The 21,483-nt window shown below is 48.1% G+C and overlaps 8 non-coding genes across 8 annotated transcripts; 5 read left to right on the forward strand and 3 right to left on the reverse strand.

Annotated features, from left to right (window-relative positions):
- The first annotated feature begins 3,312 nt into the window (after positions 1–3,312).
- On the forward strand, positions 3,313–3,472 carry LOC148630374 (U1 spliceosomal RNA). Its single transcript, XR_015935202.1, has one exon. It is a non-coding gene; the product is annotated as a U1 spliceosomal RNA (small nuclear RNA).
- A 637-nt stretch (positions 3,473–4,109) lies between these two features.
- Positions 4,110–4,228, reverse strand: LOC148630375 (5S ribosomal RNA). The gene has a single exon (XR_015935194.1). It is a non-coding gene; the product is annotated as a 5S ribosomal RNA (ribosomal RNA).
- A 3,634-nt stretch (positions 4,229–7,862) lies between these two features.
- Positions 7,863–8,026, reverse strand: LOC148630376 (U1 spliceosomal RNA). The gene has a single exon (XR_015935191.1). It is a non-coding gene; the product is annotated as a U1 spliceosomal RNA (small nuclear RNA).
- A 1,811-nt stretch (positions 8,027–9,837) lies between these two features.
- Positions 9,838–9,956, forward strand: LOC148630377 (5S ribosomal RNA). The gene has a single exon (XR_015935192.1). It is a non-coding gene; the product is annotated as a 5S ribosomal RNA (ribosomal RNA).
- A 637-nt stretch (positions 9,957–10,593) lies between these two features.
- LOC148630378 (U1 spliceosomal RNA) lies at positions 10,594–10,753 on the reverse strand. Its single transcript, XR_015935206.1, has one exon. It is a non-coding gene; the product is annotated as a U1 spliceosomal RNA (small nuclear RNA).
- A 4,499-nt stretch (positions 10,754–15,252) lies between these two features.
- On the forward strand, positions 15,253–15,369 carry LOC148630379 (U5 spliceosomal RNA). Its single transcript, XR_015935196.1, has one exon. It is a non-coding gene; the product is annotated as a U5 spliceosomal RNA (small nuclear RNA).
- A 3,264-nt stretch (positions 15,370–18,633) lies between these two features.
- Positions 18,634–18,775, forward strand: LOC148630380 (U4 spliceosomal RNA). Its single transcript, XR_015935201.1, has one exon. It is a non-coding gene; the product is annotated as a U4 spliceosomal RNA (small nuclear RNA).
- Positions 18,776–19,772: 997 nt separating this feature from the next.
- On the forward strand, positions 19,773–19,843 carry trnag-gcc (transfer RNA glycine (anticodon GCC)). Its single transcript has one exon. It is a non-coding gene; the product is annotated as a tRNA-Gly (tRNA).
- The last annotated feature ends 1,640 nt before the right edge of the window (positions 19,844–21,483 follow it).

The raw sequence follows: 21,483 nt of genomic DNA on the forward strand, positions 1-21,483 counted from the left end.
AAAAGTATTCAGAGGGTCATAGATGGCAGGTTGCTGTGGAATGGGGGACCGTTAACCTGCGGCTAATCAATGTGTATTGTCCTACTGACGTGGGAGGAAGGGTGGAGCTACTCAAGGCACTCTCTCCCCTATTGTTAAGTAGCACTGACGTGATAGTGGGAGGGGATTTTAATTGTATCTTAGAGCACACAGACAGGCAGTCTAGCTCTCCGATAAAATTGGATTCCAGCTCACTGGCCCTGCAAAACTTAGTTCAAACTCTCAGACACATATAGATGTATATATCCCGCAACAGCAGGATATACATGGTCAGGGAGGAATAGCAGCTCCAGAATTGACTATTGCTTTGTCTCAGAGAGAGTGAAAGTTGTTGGGGTCACTCTTCAGCCTGTCTTCTTCTCAGATCATCAGGCTTTAGGGTGTAGAGTGGAACTCCAGGGCGGGACTGTCTTTGGCCCAGGCCTCTGGAAACTCAACACAAAGCTGCTAGAGAACGAGGGGGTAGTATCCCGCTACAAGGAGAAACTATCACAGTGGCTGTCCTTGCAGTGTCTGTACGGGTCAGTAGGAGAGTGGTGGGAGGAGGTGAAGATGAGGACAAAGGCCTTTTTCATGGCTGAGAGAAGGAAGGCTGCTGCCAGACGGAGAGGAGTGCTAGCCAGGAAACAGAGGCAGCTGCAGCGTCTCTACACAATGCTGCACAGTGGCTTCGATGTGCTCGAGGATATCACCCTTTTAAAAAAGGACATCCGGAGCATAGCCGAAGAAAGTAGTCGAGGAGTGCTGTTAAGAAGCAGAGTGCAGTTCTTGGAAGAAAATAAGAAGTGTACTCGCTTCTTTTTCAGGAAAGTGGTAGGCTCCAAGTCTGTCATGGAAAGTGTAGTTGATGAGGAGGGACGAGAGAGAACAGAGCCGAGTGCTATCCTCTCCTGCACCGAGGCCTTCTACTCAAGACTGTACAGCTCTACAGAGTTAAAGGATGAAGAAATTCATTTTTTTACCTCAAAGCTAGAAAACGTTTTGAGTGAAGAAGATAGGGAAGTACTTGAGAGGGATTTGACAGTAGAAGAGCTGAGACAGGCTATGGAGAGCTTACAGAAGGGGAAAACTCCGGGTGCTGACGGGCTCCCTAAAGAATTTTATTGCACCTTTTGGGATCTGCTTCAGGATCCGCTACTGCTCCTATTCGAGGAAAGCTATAAGACAGAATTGCTGCCTGACTCCTTAAGAGAAGGCACTATCTCTCTCTTGTTTAAGAAAGGAGCAAAGAATGACATAAAGAACTGGAGACCCCTCAGCCTCTTAGGCGTGGACACTAAGATCCTGCGCCTACAAAATGTAGTGGCCTCACTGGTAGGGAAAGAACAGACTTGTGGGATAGCAGGACGCCTGATGAGCGACAACCTGGCCTTGTTGAGGGATGTCTGTCTGTACTCAGAGGATCGCTCCCTCCCTCTGTGCATTTTAGGCGTAGACCTAGAAAAGGCCTTTGACCGCCTAAACCGGCAGTACTTAACATCGGTACTTGAGCACATGAAGTTTGGCCCCATCATGAGAAAGTGGATTAACCTGCTGTACACAGGTAGCAACAGCAGAGTAATGGTTAATGGCAATAGATCACGCCCCTTTGAAGTCTGTTCAGGGGTGAGGCAGGGCTGCCCATTATCCCCCTTGTTATTCGTTTTGGCTATGGAGCCCTTAAGCCTGTGCCTTGCGCCAGGATCAGGCCATTAATGGGATACCAGTGCCTGGAAGTGGGGGAGGAGAGGTAAAGACATCTCTATACATGGATGACGTCACCCTGCTCCTCTCTGACAATGCCTCAATTAGCAGAGCTCTGCAGTGCTGTGATCGTTTCTCTTTGGCTTCCTCCGCAAAAATTAACAAATCTAAGAGTGAGATTTTTTATCAGAACTGGAGGGAGCCAATAGAAGGACATGATCTCAGGCTGCAAGAGAAGAGAATTAAGGTCCTGGGGGTGTATTTTGGAGAAGAGATGGGAACAGTAAATTGGCAGAACAAATTGCCAATCTTAAACAAAAAACTGATGCAATGGAAGGACCGAGACCTCACCATGACAGGGAAGGTGCTGGTCATCAAAGCCGAGCTCTTGCCTGTCTTGAATTTTCTGGCTTCTACCTTCCCAATCCCACACCGTGTTGCGGCGGTGCTGAGGAGATTGATGTTTCAATTTCTATGGGGTGGGAAGCAGGAAAGACTCAGAAGGGAAATAATGTACAGGCCGCTACCCTCAGGGGGGAAGTCTGTCCCAGATATTGCTACGAAGCTGCTGTGCATTTTCCTGGCCTCTGTGCTGAGAGGCTTTGCAACAGCACCTGCAGCGCGTACCTGGACTTATTTTTCCAGGCTCTGGGTAGGTAGGGAGGTGTTCAGAGTGTGGGGTGTCAGACCCAAGCTGGACGTCCCACTCTCTGACACATGCCCTGCAATTTATGGGACAGTTAAAAGTTTTCTAAGATCTCACCCAATTGGCCATATTCCCCTCCGAGATGTCAGCGTCCAAAAACTGGAAGATTTCGTTGCACCCCAGAATAATAGGCAGACCCCTGTGGGCATTTTAACATCAGCCCAAACAAGGAAGGTGTGGAAACACACATCCTCTAAGTTTCTGTGCAACATTCACAGAGATTTAGCCTGGAGTCTCGTCCACCAGTGCTTACCGGTACGAACTTTCTTGTACCGTAGGGGCCTCACCCCCAGCCCTCGTTGCGTTAGGGTGGGCTGCGGCGAGGAGGAGACTGTGACCCATCTCCTGTGGTCCTGTTTTTTTGCTAAGGCCTTCTGGGCACAGTTTGAAGATTGGTTGCAGGCTCTCTCGCCCCAATTTACCCTGACCGCTGCTTTCGTCATATACGGCATCTCTCCTGTCAAACTTCCTCCTGACGTGTTTGACAGGATCTGGGCCGTGGTGAACAGTGGGAAAGACGCCCTGTGGAGAGTGAGGAACATGGGGCTGTTCAAAGGCATCGAGGTCCCAGTCAAGGCAGCAGGTAGCCTGGCCCTGTTCATCACCCGAGAGAACTATTACCTCAGAGATCTGTGGAGAGAAGGGAGGGAGGAAGCAGAAAATCTGTGGGAAATAGAGAGCATAGGTCAATATCTCAAGAGACTGTGAAAAACATTATCATGTTTAAGTAAAGAATGTGATTTGCACCAGAAAAAAATAAATTGTTACTATGTAACTGTTACCGTGTCAAAATGTAATGAGATGTGATCATATATACTGTTTTAAGTATGTATATTAATGTAAAGCTTTCTGATTTGTGATGTCCTGTATTTTATTGTGAAAAGAAAATAAAGTTCTTAAAAATCGAAAAATCGAAATCGGTTCACCCAGGGCGAGGCTCGGCCATTGCACTCCGGCTGTGCTGACCCCTGCGAATTCCCCAAATGAGGGAATCTCGACTGCATAATTTCTGGTAGTGGGGGACTGCGTTCGCGCTCTCCCCTGATGTGCTTGGTCCAAAATCAGATACGGGAGGGTTAGGACACCACGAGCTGCGTGGCTGCGGAAGGATCCCGGTTCGACAGGAGTGGACGCCGCTGCTGGTTCTCGCTGGCTTTTAGTTAGGGGTCCGGAGAAGCATCTCAAGCTAGTTCCACTACTCCTTCCGGACGTTCATTCCCTTTTCAAAGTCAGTCGTTTTGCTGTAGTCTGCGTTCTTTAGGCTGATTATCGAGGTTAGCCTTTATTTGGTCATGGGGGGCCTCGGTACTGTATGCTGAGACTAAAGACAGTTTCACCCGTTTTCTGATTGCTCGGTTCTGTACCAGTGCAGACATGTCAAACAGTGAATGGCTGTACCTCTATTGTATCCGTGCTCAATGAATGAAATCGGTAACAAATGAATATATGTCTAGTTATACGAAAAACGAGTGGTTTATCGACTCATCTTCATTTGCAGATTTAGAGGCAGCTTCGATATTCGTTTTACAGACGGGTTTTTTTTCTTTGAATATGGGTCACACACATGCCACAGCAACAAAACATCTTTAGAGATGAGGCTATAGATCACCTTTCCATCCTGCAGGTTTTCCTCCCAAAGCCTATGGCACCAACAGCGACCCCTGCTGGTCAGGAGAGCAAAGGCTTACAGCACCTGGTATTCCCAGGCGGTCTCCCATCCAAGTACTAACCAGGCCCAACCCTGCTTAGCTTCCAAGATCAGACGAGATCAGGCATGTTCAGGGTGGTGTGGCCGTAAGCGAAAGCCCCGGCGCCTGACTCGCTACTTGAAGCTGTGTGTGGCGGGGGCTCCGTGCCCCTGAGCGGGACTGAAGGATCGTTCGTGTGCAACTCTTTGGAAAGGAGCTGCTTTCCAAATCGCATTGCGTGCCTGGATGTTGGCGAATGCGCTCCCTTGTGTTGGCTCGTCCCGCACTGGAGGAGGACAAACAATCTGCACGGAGGAGCACCAGGCAAGTCTTCACCAGACAAAAACCTCCAGTGCACAGCACTCTGGAAACATTTCGGGGCTGTCGCGTGTTTATTTCAGCACGTAAAGCGCACCGGTCCAACACGCCGCCCTCTTGTGGCCTTGCGGCGTCAGAGCAAGAGGCTCCTTCTCGCTGCCCTTCTGCTGTGTTGCAGGGCCCCGAGAGGGAACCTGGAGCGCACAATTTGTGGGGGGCGGGGGACCGCGTTTGCGCTCTGCCCCCGGTCTCTTGCGCGAGTACTAAATCTCACGGACAGGGGGGCCTCGTCATTGATTGTTACAGGTGAGACGGGGATTAGGAGGAGACCCCGACTGATGGGTAAAGGGGAGCACTAACACCAGAGGGACACCCCCGGCGTCTCTTTTTGAGAGACGCCCTGGGGTTTCCTAATGGCCAAGGAGGGTCGGGACCTCGGTTTGACGCCTCCCCCGAAGGACGGCGCCTGTTTGTGCAGCAGAGTGTCGCCATCAGGAGGCTGGGGCGTAAGAGAGCCACACAGCCCGCAGGGTGAGCGCTCCCTGCTGGTCCCAGTCATATCTCTTGCAGGAGCAGCAGCAACCGGAGCTTTTCCGGGGGGGAATCTCCCATCCGGGTGCCGGCCAGGCTCACACCTTCACTGTGGCTGTGGAGGTGTGGTTTGTAAGGGCCCAAACTAGGGTTAGAGTTAGGGTTGGAAAACAACCTGGATTTTTTTAAATGCCTTTACTGTGCTCTAGGATGCATTTGAAATGCAGGAAAAGTGTTGGTTTGTTGTTTCCTTGATTACGAATTTTTACCAATATTGCAGTTTTTTCTACTCCATATACTGTACATATCAAAATGATGGTCAAGATTGGAGATTGTGATAATACACTTTCTAAATGCTAAACTCTCTTAATTATTGCATGTCAAAAGCAAATTAAAAGGATAGTTTTAGCCAGACATTGGTGGTAATTGCAATCCTTACCTTTTTAACCTAGGAAACAGTTTGGTTTTATTTGCAATTTCAGCAGCAAGTAAAGAAAAAGATCTGGATATCTGAAAGTTTTTCACAGGTGACACATTAAAATACTTTAAATGTGCAACTTTGAATGTTTCTGGTTGATTTGGAGTCATCTGGGTTACATTTTGGGCACTGTATTTGTAGGCAAGGTTGTGGAGGTGTGGTTCGTAAGGGCCCGAACTAGGGTTAGGGTTAGTGTTGGACAACACCTGGATTTTTTTAAATGCCTTTACTGTGCTCTAGGATGCATTTGAAATGCAGGAAAAGTGTTGGTTTGTTGTTTCCTTGATTACGAATTTTTACCAATTTTGCAGTTTTTTCTACTCCATATACTGTACATATCAAAATGATGGTCAAGATTGGAGATTGTGATAATACACTTTCTAAATGCTAAACTCTCTTAATAATTGCATGTCAAAAGCAAATTAAAAGGATAGTTTTAGCCAGACGGTGGTGGTAATTGCAATCCTTACCTTTTAAACCTAGGAAACAGTTAGGTTTTATTTCCAATTTCAGCAGCAAGTAAAGAAAAAGATCTGGATATCTGAAAGTTTTTCACAGGTGACACATTAAAATACTTTAAATGTGCAACTTTGAATGTTTCTGGCTGATTTGGAGTCAACTGGGTTACATTTTGGGCACTGTATTTGTAGGCAAGGTTGTGGAGGTGTGGTTTGTAAGGGCCCAAACTAGGGTTAGGGTTGGAAAACAACCTGGATTTTTTTAAATGCCTTTACTGTGCTCTAAGATGCATTTGAAATGCAGGAAAAGTGTTGGTTTGTTGTTTCCTTGATTACGAATTTTTACCAATTTTGCAGTTTTTTCTACTCCATATACTGTACATATCAAAATGATGGTCAAGATTGGAGATTGTGATAATACACTTTCTAAATGCTAAACTCTCTTAATTATTGCATGTCAAAAGCAAATTAAAAGGATAGTTTTAGCCAGACATTGGTGGTAATTGCAATCCTTACCTTTTAAACCTAGGAAACAGTTTGGTTTTATTTGCAATTTCAGCATCAAGTAAAGAAAAAGATCTGGATATCTGAAAGTTTTTCACAGGTGACACATTAAAATACTTTAAATGTGCAACTTTGAATGTTTCTGGCTGATTTGGAGTCATCTGGGTTACATTTTGGGCACTGTATTTGTAGGCAAGGTTGTGGAGGTGTGGTTCGTAAGGGCCCGAACTAGGGTTAGGGTTAGTGTTGGACAACACCTGGATTTTTTCTAATGCCTTTACTGTGCTCTAGGATGCATTTGAAATGTAGGAAAAGTGTTGGTTTGTTGTTTCCTCGATTACGAATTTTTACCAATTTTGCAGTTTTTTCTATTCCATATACTGTAAATATCAAAATGATGGTCAAGTTTGGAGATTGTGATAATACACTTTCTAAATGCTAAACTCTCTTAATTATTGCATGTCAAAAGCAAATTAAAAGGATAGTTTTAGCCAGACATTGGTGGTAATTGCAATCCTTACCTTTTAAACCTAGGAAACAGTTTGGTTTTATTTGCAATTTCAGCATCAAGTAAAGAAAAAGATCTGGATATCTGAAAGTTTTTCACAGGTGACACATTAAAATACTTTAAATGTGCAACTTTGAATGTTTCTGGCTGATTTGGAGTCATCTGGGTTACATTTTGGGCACTGTATTTGTAGGCAAGGTTGTGGAGGTGTGGTTCGTAAGGGCCCGAACTAGGGTTAGGGTTAGTGTTGGACAACACCTGGATTTTTTCTAATGCCTTTACTGTGCTCTAGGATGCATTTGAAATGTAGGAAATGTGTTGGTTTGTTGTTTCCTCGATTACGAATTTTTACCAATTTTGCAGTTTTTTCTATTCCATATACAGTACATATCAAATTGATGGTCAAGTTTGGAGATTGTGATAATACACTTTCTAAATGCTAAACTCTCTTAATTATTGCATGTCAAAAGCAAATTAAAAGGATAGTTTTAGCCAGACATTGGTGGTAATTGCAATCCTTACCTTTTAAACTTAGGAAACAGTTTGGTTTTATGTGCAATTTCAGCAGCAAGTAAAGAAAAATATCTGGATATCTAAAAGTTTTTCACTGTTTTGACATGTCTGCACTGGTACAGAACCGAGCAATCAGAAAACGTGTGAAACTGTCTTTAGACTCAGCATATAGTACCGAGGCCCCCCATGACCAAATAAAGGCTAACCTCGATAATCAGCCTAAAGAACGCAGACTACAGCAAAACGACTGACTTTGAAAAGGGAATGAACGTCCGGAAGGAGTAGTGGAACTAGCTTGAGATGCTTCTCCGGACCCCTAACTAAAAGCCAGCGAGAACCAGCAGCGGCGTCCACTCCTGTCGAACCGGGATCCTTCCGCAGCCACGCAGCTCGTGGTGTCCTAACCCTCCCATATCTGATTTTGGACCAAGCACATCAGGGGAGAGCGCAAACGCAGTCCCCCACTACCAGAAAGTATGCAGTCGAGATTCCCACATTTGGGGAATTCGCAGGGGTCAGCACAGCCGGAGTGCAATGGCCGGGCCTCGCCCTGGGTGAACCTCCTTCTTGATCAAGGTATCTCCCCTGCCAGGTAAGTATGAGTTGTACAGGCCCCTGCAAGCGGCCTGCACCCACAGCACAAATCGCGCAGCCTAGGCCACCTCCTCGCCCCGCACGCCACCGCCTCCTGCTGGGCCCACTCTTTCGCACACTCACACGCCACACTAACACTCAAAAGTGTGGGCAAAACGAGAAAACTAGCGCGCCATTTCCTACACATCTGCAGTCGCCGTTGCGCATTCGCAGCATGTCCCGGGATGCAATTCGGCCTCATTTGCATAACTCCAGACCGGCAGATCGCCACGCAAGCTCGCGACGTGCGCCTGCCACACACCGAACAAACCTTTTCAGCAATTTCCAAAAAACGGGCCTGCTCGCCTGCCCACAAGGCTCCGTCTCTTACCTGCTCTCCAGAGCCTGCTGCCTTCTGTGCTTTTCTCTCGGCACCGCTGCAGCGCACACAACTCCTGCAGCGGGAGGGGGGGAGAAAGTTCCTGCGCTCCGCCGCAGGGAAGGCTCGCTCTGTGCGCACACGTCCTTTCGATGCCAGTCCAACAAGTGCTCCACATTAGCTGCGTCGGGGCTCCGGCGTGTCGCACCTCACCTCACCTCACCTCGCACTGCCCCCTCCTTGAATGTCTGCCGCTGGGCATGCCCCGCTCTCCTCCGCCTTATCTTAATGCGTGTGAGCACCGACAATGGCCACAATGCCGGGGAATGGCACCTCTAAAGTGTTAATTGGGGCACAGGAACAGCCCGTCTCGTCTCAGGGGGGCCGGCTTCAGAGACAATACAGCAAACACAGTGGGGCGCGGGAAGAAGACGACACCACACATGCGGGTACATTCAGCTCCGGCGGGAACGAGACATTTGTCGGTCTTTTCAAGTGCCGAGAGCCGAGCAATCCTTCACTTGTATCGTTTCTCCCCGGTGACTAGATCTGGCCCTGCGACTCTCGACTTGGCTCAACCCGGGGCAGCCCAGCAGGTGTGAGCCTGGCCGGCACCCGGATGGGAGATTCCCCCCCAGAAAAGCTCCGGTTGCTGCTGCTCCTGCAAGAGATGTGACTGGGACCAGCAGGGAGCGCTCACCCTGCGAGCTGTGTGGCTCTCTTACGCCCCAGCCTCCTGATGGCGACACTCTGCTGCACAAACAGGCGCCGTCCTTCGGGGGAGGCGTCAAACCGAGGTCCCGACCCTCCTTGGCCATTAGGAAACCCCAGGGCGTCTCTCAAAAAGAGACGCCGGGGGTGTCCCTCTGGTGTTAGTGCTCTCCTTTACCCATCAGTCGGGGTCTCCTCCTAATCCCCGTCTCACCTGTAACAATCAATGACGAGGCCCCCCTGTCCGTGAGATTTAGTACTCGCGCAAGAGACCGGGGGCAGAGCGCAAACGCGGTCCCCCGCCCCCCACAAATTGCGCGCTCCGGGTTCCCTCTCGGGGCCCTGCAACACAGCGGAAGGGCAGCGAGAAGGAGCCTCTTGCTCTGACGCCGCAAGGCCACAAGAGGGCGGAGGCGCCGCGCGCCCGGCCGACGTGTTGGACCGGTGCGCTTTACGTGCTGAAATAAACACGTGACAGCCCCGAAATGTTTCCAGAGTGCTGTGCACTGGAGGTTTTTGTCTGGTGAAGACTTGCCTGGAGCTCCTCCGTGCAGATTGTTTGTCCTCCTCCAGTGCGGGACGAGCCAACACAAGGGAGCGCATTCGCCAACATCCAGGCACGCAATGCGATTTGGAAAGCAGCTCCTTTCCAAAGAGTTGCACACGAACGATCCTTCAGTCCCGCTCGGGGGGCACGGAGCCCCCGCCACACACAGCTTCAAGTAGCGAGTCAGGCGCCAGGGCTTTCGCTTACGGCCACACCACCCTGAACACGCCCGATCTCGTCTGATCTCGGAAGCTAAGCAGGGTTGGGCCTGGTTAGTACTTGGATGGGAGACTGCCTGGGAATACCAGGTGCTGTAAGCCTTTGCTCTCCCGGCCAGCAGGGGTCGCCGTTGGTGCCGTAGGCTTTGGGAGGAAAACCTGCAGGATGGAAAGGTGATCTATAGCCTCATCTCTAAAGATGTTTTGTTGCTGTGGCATGTGTGTGACCCATATTCAAAGAAAAAAAACCCGTCTGTAAAACGAATATCGAAGCTGCCTCTAAATCTGCAAATGAAGATGAGTCGATAAACCACTCGTTTTTCGTATAACTAGACATATATTCATTTGTTACGGATTTCATTCATTGAGCACGGATACAATAGAGGTACAGCCATTCACTGTTTGACATGTCTGCACTGGTACAGAACCGAGCAATCAGAAAACGGGTGAAACTGTCTTTAGACTCAGCATACAGTACCGAGGCCCCCCATGACCAAATAAAGGCTAACCTCGATAATCAGCCTAAAGAACGCAGACTACAGCAAAACGACTGACTTTGAAAAGGGAATGAACGTCCGGAAGGAGTAGTGGAACTAGCTTGAGATGCTTCTCCGGACCCCTAACTAAAAGCCAGCGAGAACCAGCAGCGGCGTCCACTCCTGTCGAACCGGGATCTTTCCGCAGCCACGCAGCTCGTGGTGTCCTAACCCTCCCGTATCTGATTTTGGACCAAGCACATCAGGGGAGAGCGCGAACGCAGTCCCCCACTACCAGAAATTATGCAGTCGAGATTCCCTCATTTGGGGAATTCGCAGGGGTCAGCACAGCCGGAGTGCAATGGCCGAGCCTCGCCCTGGGTGAACCGATTTCGATTTTTCGATTTTTAAGAACTTTATTTTCTTTTCACAATAAAATACAGGACATCACAAATCAGAAAGCTTTACATTAATATACATACTTAAAACAGTATATATGATCACATCTCATTACATTTTGACACGGTAACAGTTACATAGTAACAATTTCTTTTTTTCTGGTGCAAATCACATTCTTTACTTAAACATGATAATGTTTTTCACAGTCTCTTGAGATATTGACCTATGCTCTCTATTTCCCACAGATTTTCTGCTTCCTCCCTCCCTTCTCTCCACAGATCTCTGAGGTAATAGTTCTCTCGGGTGATGAACAGAGCCAGGCTACCTGCTGCCTTGACTGGGACCTCGATGCCTTTGAACAGCCCCATGTTCCTCACTCTCCACAGGGCGTCTTTCCCACTGTTCACCACGGCCCAGATCCTGTCAAACACGTCAGGAGGAAGTTTGACAGGAGAGATGCCGTATATCACGAAAGCAGCGGTCAGGGTAAATTGGGGCGAGAGAGCCTGCAACCAATCTTCAAACTGTGCCCAGAAGGCCTTAGCAAAAAATCAGGACCACAGGAGATGGGTCACAGTCTCCTCCTCGCCGCAGCCCACCCTAACGCAGCGAGGGCTGGGGGTGAGGCCCCTACGGTACAAGAAAGTTCGTACCGGTAAGCACTGGTGGACGACACTCCAGGCTAAATCTCTGTGAATGTTGCACAGAAACTTAGAGGATGTGTGTTTCCACACCTTCCTTGTTTGGGCTGATGTTAAAATGCCCACAGGGGTCTGCCTATTATTCTGGGGTGCAACGAAATCTTCCAGTTTTTGGACGCTGACATCTCGGAGGGGAATATGGCCAATTGGGTGAGATCTTAGAAAACTTTTAACTGTCCCATAAATTGCAGGGCATGTGTCAGAGAGTGGGACATCCAGCTTGGGTCTGACACCCCACACTCTGAACACCTCCCTACCTACCCAGAGCCTGGAAAAATAAGTCCAGGTACGCGCTGCAGGTGCTGTTGCAAAGCCTCTCAGCACAGAGGCCAGGAAAATGCACAGCAGCTTCGTAGCAATATCTGGGACAGACTTCCCCCCTGAGGGTAGCGGCCTGTACATTATTTCCCTTCTGAGTCTTTCCTGCTTCCCACCCCATAGAAATTGAAACATCAATCTCCTCAGCACCGCCGCAACACGGTGTGGGATTGGGAAGGTAGAAGCCAGAAAAATCAAGACAGGCAAGAGCTCGGCTTTGATGACCAGCACCTTCCCTGTCATGGTGAGGTCTCGGTCCTTCCATTGCATCAGTTTTTTGTTTAAGATTGGCAATTTGTTCTGCCAATTTACTGTTCCCATCTCTTCTCCAAAATACACCCCCAGGACCTTAATTCTCTTCTCTTGCAGCCTGAGATCATGTCCTTCTTTTGGCTCCCTCCAGTTCTGATAAAAAATCTCACTCTTAGATTTGTTAATTTTTGCAGAGGAAGCCAAGGAGAAACGATCACAGCACTGCAGAGATCTGCTAATTGAGGCATTGTCAGAGAGGAGCAAGGTGACGTCATCCATGTATAGAGATGTCTTTACCTCTCCTCCCCCACTTCCAGGCACTGGTATCCCATTAATGGCCTGATCCTGGCGCAAGGCACAGGCTAAGGGCTCCATAGCCAAAACGAATAACAAGGGGGATAATGGGCAGCCCTGCCTCACCCCTGAACAGACTTCAAAGGGGCGTGATCTATTGCCATTAACCATTACTCTGCTGTTGCTACCTGTGTACAGCAGGTTAATCCACTTTCTCATGATGGGGCCAAACTTCATGTGCTCAAGTACCGATGTTAAGTACTGCCGGTTTAGGCGGTCAAAGGCCTTTTCTAGGTCTACACTTAAAATGCACAGAGGGAGGGAGCGATCCTCTGAGTACAGACAGACATCCCTCAACAAGGCCAGGTTGTCGCTCATCAGGCGTCCTGCTATCCCACAAGTCTGTTCTTTCCCTACCAGTGAGGCCACTACATTTTGTAGGCGCAGGAAAAGGGCTTTGGACAGGATCTTAGTGTCCACGCCTAACAGGCTGAGGGGTCTCCAGTTCTTTATGTCATTCTTTGCTCCTTTCTTAAACAAGAGAGAGATAGTGCCTTCTCTTAAGGAGTCAGGCAGCAATTCTGTCTTATAGCTTTCCTCGAATAGGAGCATTAGCGGATCCTGAAGCAGATCCCAAAAGGTGCAATAAAATTCTTTAGGGAGCCCGTCAGCACCCGGAGTTTTCCCCTTCTGTAAGCTCTCCATAGCCTGTCTCAGCTCTTCTACTGTCAAATCCCTCTCAAGTACTTCCCTATCTTCTTCACTCAAAACGTTTTCTAGCTTTGAGGTAAAAAAATGAATTTCTTCATCCTTTACCTCTGTAGAGCTGTACAGTCTTGAGTAGAAGGCCTCGGTGCAGGAGAGGATAGCACTCGGCTCTGTTCTCTCTCGTCCCTCCTCATCAACTATACTTTCCATGACAGACTTGGAGCCTACCACTTTCCTGAAAAAGAGGCGAGTACACTTCTCATTTTCTTCCAAGAACTGCACTCTGCTTCTTAACAGCACTCCTCGACTACTTTCTTCGGCTATGCTCCGGATGTCCTTTTTTAAAAGGGTGATATCCTCAAGCACATCGAAGCCACTGTGCAGCATCGTGTAGAGACGCTGCAGCTGCCTCTGTTTCCTGGCTAGCACTCCTCTCCGTCTGGCAGCAGCCTTCCTTCCCTCAGCCATGAAAAAGGCCTTTGTCCTCACCTTCACCTCCTCCCACCACTCTCCTACTGACCCGTACAGACACTGCAAGGACAACCACTGTGATAGTTTCTCCTTGTAGCGGGATACTACCCCCTCATTCTCTACACCCTAAAGCCTGATGATCTGAGAAGAAGACAGGCTGAAGAGTGACCCCAACAACTTTCACTCTCTCTGAGACAAAGCAATAGTCAATTCTGGAGCTGCTATTCCTCTCTGACCATGTATATCCTGCTGTTGTGGGATATATACATCTATATGTGTCTGAGAGTTTAAAGTCTTGAACTAAGTTTTGCAGGGCCAGTGAGCTGGAATCCAATTTTATCGGAGAGCTAGACTGCCTGTCTGTGTGCTCTAAGATACAATTAAAATCCCCTCCCACTATCACGTCTGTGCTACATAACAATAGGGGAGAGAGTGCCTTGAGTAGCTCCACCCTTCCTCCCACTGGACTGGATGGAGGAGAGGAGGGCATCTGTAGCACTTGCAGAGTCTGAGAAAAGCAGCTCCGCTGAATCCTGGGTATCGTCGCTGGACCCGCTCCACCGGGGGGCCCCACACTGGCCCTCGTTCTGAGGAGCAGGAGTGGGGGAGGGGTCCTCGCTGTTCTCTGGGGTTTTCAAACCCTCGTGCTTGTCTGGTGCAGTCTGCGGTTGTGGGAGCGTAGTGGATTTCTCTTCCACCGGCCCTGGAGCCACAGCAGGACTGATCCTGGCTGGAGGCTGAGACTCTTTGTCCAACAAGGGTTCTTTGTTTGACTTGTTGTTTGCTTTGGCTTTTCGGGCCGGTTTGGCTGAAACAAGCACTGCCTCATCCTTTCTCATTTTGAGTTTATTGGCGTAGGCGTGAGGGCAGTTCTTAAAAACGTGTCCTTCCGAGCCACATAAATTGCACTTTGGCAGCATTGAACAGTCAGAGGCTAAATGTCCCTGTTTGCCACAGGTCTTGCAGCATTTCACAGTGCAGGACGATGCCAGGTGTCCCACAGCACCACAGCGCCGACACACCTTTGGTTGTCCCACATAAAAAATATAGCCATTGCAGGCGCCCAGCCGGATTGTAGAGGGCAGGTGCCTTAAGCCTCCATTTACATTGTCCGGTAGCAAGCGAACCTCGAATTTCCTTGCTCCTGTTTTTATACCGTCAACATCTCTAACCTCAGTTCCATGGTGGACGGTGCAGTACTGCTTAAGCCAGGTGTGAATGTCCTCCGTCTTTGCCATTTCCGAGAACATAACAACATGCACCGTTTTCCTCTCTCTCTGTGTCAGAGGCTGCAAGTTGATCTTCTCAAGGGCAGGAACTTTCCCTCTTTTTGCCTCAAACACATCCACACATTGTTCAAACAGAGAATAGGTAGCAAAAACAACCTCAAATGCTTTCTGACCTGGGAGAGCGAAGATGAAATCCAAGTGCCGAAGTTCAAAGCCAAGTTCCTTCTGTAACACTTTTCTGCTGAACTGCATACGATCCATGAAGAGATCATCCAAAAGCTCAAAACTTACAGCATTCTTGCGGGATCCAAAGGTTGCCATCTCAAACTGCAAAACAAACACTGCTTCCACAAAACAAGAAAACAATCCAACTACTCCAACTACAGGCTGATCAAGGTATCTCCCCTGCCAGGTAAGCTGAGCCGCAGGCGATGAGCCCGGAGCTGAACGGGCCCCACTGGCTCGTTTGTAAGGCCAGGTGCATTGCCAACCACGACTGGCAGGGCAGAGGACTTGAAGGCGGCCTGGGCTCCTGCAGCTGTTCAGCCACGCACTCTGGTTTCTCTTCATCTCGTACAAATCTTTTGCCTTTTACTAAAGATTTCCATGGAGAGGAGCATGAATGAGTTCCATACAATTTTTGTGCTTCCCTGCCTTCGGGTGGGGCGCAGCTGGGCTGGTCAAAGAGAGAAAACAAAACCGCTCACAATCGCTCTTACAATGCAGTAAGTAGCACAGACTACTTAGGGAGTAGGCTGATGTGTTTAAAAACAACCAGCGCCAGGCAGGAGTCGAACCTCCAAACTCCTAATCCATAGTCAGACACATTATCCATTGCACCACTGGCCCTGGTGTGACACTTCAGGACTGTAACCCAGTGAGCTTAGCACTGCAACTAGTAAAATATTACCCCTGGTCCATTCTTTTCCAAAAGTGAGAAACACCTGTTTTCTACATTTTGTCTGTTTTAAAACCATATCTCTTTAAACCAAACCAAGAGTTTGTCTTTTGCACTGATATTCTGATTCATTTCGATTTCAAAGAAAAAAAAAACATTACCTTCCAAAGCATCATAAAATTGTCCCTTCCTCCAGACACTACTTCTCTCTTGTAGTAGTACAGCAGACCTTTCCAGGTGAGCAGATCACAGAGTCCGAAATGAGCTTCCTCCATCAAGCAAAGTACCTGAACATGACTCTGTCTTCATAAAAGCGCCCCTGTAATAAAGAAATTAAATCCGAAATCAAGAGGGCAGTTGCCTACTGAAGTTCAAGAAGTCATCAATTTTAACCTAGCAACACATTAAAGGCTGCATCTATACAAGTACGATTCTAGAAATGCTCACCAGATTACGTTTTAAGAAAGAACTGCGCCTCAGGTTCCGCCGAGATCTTAACTCAGATGGCAGGATTCAGAGTCTGGAGTGTGGAATGATGGCGCACGGAGGGTCCACATACTGTGGATCCCTCAGTGATCTCTCGCGTGTTCAAACCGCCAGCGTGTGACTCCCCTGTCCCCGTGACCTCATTGCTCTGCTCTCGCCTCTGTGCAGCTGAGCCCGACTCATGGTAAAGTGGAAAAAAATATGCCCTCAACGTGAGATTTACTCTGGAGTGAGGATAGTTGTTACTTTCTCATCGTTGAAATGGATTTATGTGATATGGCGACTAGGTTCTTCTCCATTAGCAGGCTTAAGGTTAAAGAAAAAAACATTGCTGACTTCTTTTTTTTTTTGCCAGCCGCGAGCGCTGATTAGCGAGGTTTGTATTTCATGTTTTGCAAGTTGCATCCATTTTAAGAAAAACAAGTCGTTCAAGACAGGAAATGAATACTTGCATTTAATTAAGTCTAGACGTATGCGGTTGTCCATAATGACCAGTTCTGTTCAAGAAGACAGAACAAAAAAAGGCACCGCTGGGATTCAGACCCAGGATTGCCTGTTTACTAGACAGGCGCTTTAACCAACTAAGTCACGGCACCCCGGGAGTGCTGTCGTTTTGCAGCCGCTTGGACACACCACTCAGACACATCTGCATTCGGTGTGTGCTCCGCCTGCTCGCTGAGCAAGTTGCCACCTTTACATACAATAGCAACATCGACACCAAGAGAAAGGATGACAAATGGCTTTTATCTGGAACTTTTCATGTCCAAGGAGCTCAATGTGCTTTCTGTGTACAACAGGGCCACTGAACTTCACACTGGCCACTGAACCACAGCAGTGGCTTGCTGGCTTGACATCTCCCAAGGAAAATGTTGAAATCGCATGTGGAACAGGAAAATGACCCTCGAGTATGAGGGCAAAAAAAGAAAAAGATCAACTGGAGTGCGCCAACCCATGTCAGGACAGCCCAGTTTTGTTGACGAGGTGGCCGAGTGGTTAAGGCGATGGACTGCTAATCCATTGTGCTCTGCAGGCATGGGGTTGAATCCCATCCTTGTCACTCTCCATGTCTGACACGTGTGCCCGTTTGGTGTTGGCCCTCCTGTTCTTTGCTCCAGTACTAGAGCCTTACATTTTCTAGCGGTGGCTGAACATGGTATAGTAGGCTAACGTCGGTATCGAGCAGTGGCAGTAACAGTATTTACGTTCCGCTGCTGCCAAGTGGCTCTGGGTTGAGACTGCGTTTTCACTTACTTGCAGCACAAACGGAGAAAGCGATTTTTGACAGTCTCTCGAGAGACTGCACTAGGTGTTTAGGGATAGACTTTGTCAGTTCCCCCTGGGATGATGGCCTCTCAAATAGTTTGTGATTCCTCTAGACGTTTATACAGTAGAAGCCTGCTTCGTAGCTTAAATCCAAGCTAATGTAACGAGTTAGAGGTCTGATGCAGAACTGCGAATTCAATGAAGGGGAACACTACAGTACATTGCACTGTATGTGTGAGGAAAGCTGCCCCCTTCTGTCCCTTGTCGACTGAACAGAGGACTGTAAAGGATACCGCCAAGAAACTTTAGGATGCTGGTTGGAATCCAGCTCCAAAGAGGCCCCTTTGGGTGTTATGTCATCAAAAAGTAAGAACAGCGAATCTCCCTTTGATCAAAAGCGCAACAGAACTGTTTTCCGTGGAGCAGGTTTCAGACCCGTAGACCTGTTTTATTTGTAGGGCAGGGCGCATTCCCAAACGCGAATCTCCTGTTTTAGAAATGCTTTGGGCGGCGTGAAGTGAAAATAAGAAGTGGGCTCCAGATGCACATGGAAGCAATCAAGTGTTTCATCCGAGCTGTTTCAAAGACTGCCCAAGAGCTTTCCTTTCACAGAGGCGCAACGATTAATGATGGGGGAAACAAAACACTGGACTTATTATATGCCAATGCTAAGGATGCATATAGTTCCACAGCCCTTCCCCCCCTTGGCAGATCAGATCACAACCTTATCTTGCTTACACCACTATACAAGCCTATTGTCCAGGCTGTATTTGATTACCAGATGGACTGTTTCCTCCAGCGGTATAGTATTGCAGTGAGACAGCACGATGCCTGCAAGACTATGTCACGCTAAACGCCACAGATTGTGTTTGTCCGTTCGTGTCAGTCGTCCCGCAGCCACGGGAAGTGGGACACAAACATGCTGCAATGCTTTCAAGACGTTAGGATTTGTTAGTGCAAAATCCGAGAAGAGTACTTGTGGCTTGAATGTGAACTGTACGTGCCCGCCCCCTTTCCTCTATAGTGCATGAGTTCCTCCCGGCATGCCCTTCGTCATTGTTCTGTCATCTTGTATTTAAAGGGTTGTATTTCTGCTGCTGAAACTAAGCAACGGTTTTCTCACAACTCCGTTTGTTCCCGACTGAGCCCTTGTCTGTCATGAAATTCTTCAAAACCTCAAGCTAGAAGAAGAAGACGACAAATATGAAGCGTTACAGCAACGACATGCCATGAGACGATCGATAACGATTTCCATAGGATCCCCGCGGTTGCCTAGCAACCGTCAGCTTTGCGCAGTGGCAGTATCGTTGCCTGTGAGGTTTAGCCGAGGCGCGATTATTGCTAGTTGAAAACTTTTCTCAATACCCCGCTTCCGCCGGTTTGCAATACAATCGGCGAAAGCATTTTTTGACAGTCTCGTCAGAGACTGAGCAAGGTGTTTAAAGACAGATTTTGTCATAGTGACATCATGGTAGAAAGAAACGAGCTTGTTACGTCTCAACAGAAACGCTCTTTAGCTCTTTCGGCGTTATGCAAAGAACAGCGACTGTCGAGATCACTTTTGAGTCAGCGCGAAACGCCGTGTGCTGTCAGTTTGATTTCATATTGCTCGTAGCGGCGCCCGGCTTTTGTCTGTCAAAAGTTAGGTTGCGCTTCTTCATGCTGCATCGTCGGCATGAGTGGAGCTTTTTAAACGTCTGTACTTACTGCGCCCCATAAGAAATTGTTTGTCCCCGTTCAAAAGAGATTGTGCGATGTCCTGCAGCGTTCGCAAAGCAAACCTTTGACAGTTTGATAAGAGCGTAAATAAAAAGGCGATTCCTGCGTCTACCACTAATGTAAGAGCTATTTCAAGTGCGGCGTGGTGCGGCTTTTCAAGTGCTTGTGGGCATTTCTCTGTTGTTGATTCTTTTTTTGTGTGTAACAAAGTGGCATTTTCATGTCCGGACGGGGAGACTTTATCATTTCGATATGAAGCCACCTTTAAGTCCTCTGAGGCGTGTCTGTCTGCAAGGCTTGTATTTTGGAAATGTTTTTTTGAAACGGAGAACGACTTTGAAATAGGCTTCCGCCGGCGCCCCGCGATCCAGGTAAGATTGTAGCAAGAACGCAGCGGCGGTGGGGCTTGCTGTAGTCGTGGCCGAGTGGTTAAGGCGATGAACTAGAAATCCATTGGGTTCTTCCCGCGTAGCTCCGAATCCTGCCAACTACGTTGTCCACCTCCTGTCGTTGTGTTCCGGCTCAAGCAAAGAAGCGCGCCTCTTTGCTGTTCCTGGTGGTTTTAAAACACCAAATCGCTTGTACCCACTGCCTTGGAAATAAATTCTTCAGCGTCCGCGAATGGCATTTTGCAGCTGGAAGCATGTCGACGCTTTTTGCACAGAGCACCAAAAAAGCGTCTTTTTTGAAAGCCCAGGCACCGAGCATTGGTGGTTCAGTGGTAGAATTCTCGCCTGCCACGCGGGAGGCTCGGGTTCGATTCCCGGCCAATGCAGTGGCTTTTGCAGCGAGCGGCTCCATCACTTGCATCCCCTTGCAACTCGCAACTGAAAACCCACTGAAGCTAAGCAGGTGTGAGCCAGGTCAGTACCCGGATGAGGATGAGCTACAGGGAAAAACAAAGCTTCCAGCTGGAAGCGGTGTTAATGGTGCCGGCGGGGGTGCGCTCACCCTGAGGTCTGTGCGGGTCCCAATTCCCCAGCATAGTGACGGAGACGCTGTGTTGTAAAAGGGCGCTGTCTTTTGGATGAGATGTAAAACCGAGGTCACAGCGCTCTGTGGTCATTAAAAATTAAAAATGACCACCAAAACCTTTGACAAAAGCTCTTGGTAATTGATGGTCTTCAATAATGCTTCTCCTTTAGGTACATTTTAAATCAGCTGACAAATGCTGTGAAATGGGGGGGCACTTCAGGCCAGTGTAGGATTTGGGTTACAAGAACCATGAAACTGCGTGAGAAAGCCCTGTTGTAACAGAAGGAATAAGGTTCTTGATCCTGAGATGAAGTAAAACAGATGAGTTTATTGCATGCAAGGAACAATAAAGCCAAAGTCTTGTTTCCCGCAAGAAACAACAAAACCGAAGTATTGTTCGATGTGCCGGTACAAACTTTTAGGTTATATAGTCCTTGCTTGCTGCTTCAGACGTCATTCGATGTTATTGTAAGGGGGGGGGGGGGGTTATGGTATTTGGCCAGTTAAGAGGCCCTTGCTAAATGGTCAGTTTAAGATTATGCCCCCAGGGGGTTCCTTGCTCGCATCCGGAATCCTTATCAGTTAACCCCCTTTCCTGCCATAAACCCCTGTTGCTTAGAAGTCTAATTTTCAGGCAGAACTGACTTAAGTTATTAACCCTTTTAACATCTTGTCTCTTACTTCATTCCCCCCTTATAAAATATGGCATACATCAGGACTGTCTATTTTTACAAATACAATGTCAGGGCAGATCTTTCCTTTTTAGATGTACAGGCATGCATTACCATGACATTGTGCGTTCCACGGTTACAACAAGGTGTTATTGATGTTTTTGTACAAGTGATAGTTACAATTTTACACATAAAACAATCCTAATCCTACAAATACATAAAGTCCTACCCCAGGACCCAAACGCAGACCTCAGCCATGTGGAGATCTATCGTCAGGATCTTGGAACAGCAATATTGACCCAACTCCGATTATAATTTTTTGGCTGAATAGATATGCCAACATCTGGAATGTATTGATACCATATCCCCAGTAATGCTCCTCAGGCCTAACAAGCACACTGTTGGTCTTAGGAAGCATCAGACACAGAAACGGTAACAACATCCTTCTTTCTGTTCACTCAGTCTCTGGTGCCGTGGGTCGGTGAAAGTGCGATGCGCGGATCCAGCGATCTCATCCTGTCACTCAGATGGCACAATCAGTAGTTAGTGGCACTTGATATGGTCCCTCCCAGCAGGATTGCAACGTCTGGCAGGGTATCTCTTCTTCACCTACACCCACTCGCCAGGTATCCGGTCGTGTCTCCCCTCTGCTGGAGGTCCCCAAGCGTCCGGCACCTGTTCACAAGCCCTGTGCACCGCTTCAGTTAACAAACCTACAATACTTTAATAGAGAGTTAGTTAATTCATCAGTGCGTTAGCCAAACTTGGC

This window comes from Lepisosteus platostomus, unplaced genomic scaffold, assembly GCF_059453375.1.
Source record: "Lepisosteus platostomus isolate fLepPlt1 unplaced genomic scaffold, fLepPlt1.hap1 Scaffold_97_H1, whole genome shotgun sequence".
Classification (NCBI taxonomy): Eukaryota; Metazoa; Chordata; class Actinopteri; order Semionotiformes; family Lepisosteidae; genus Lepisosteus; species Lepisosteus platostomus.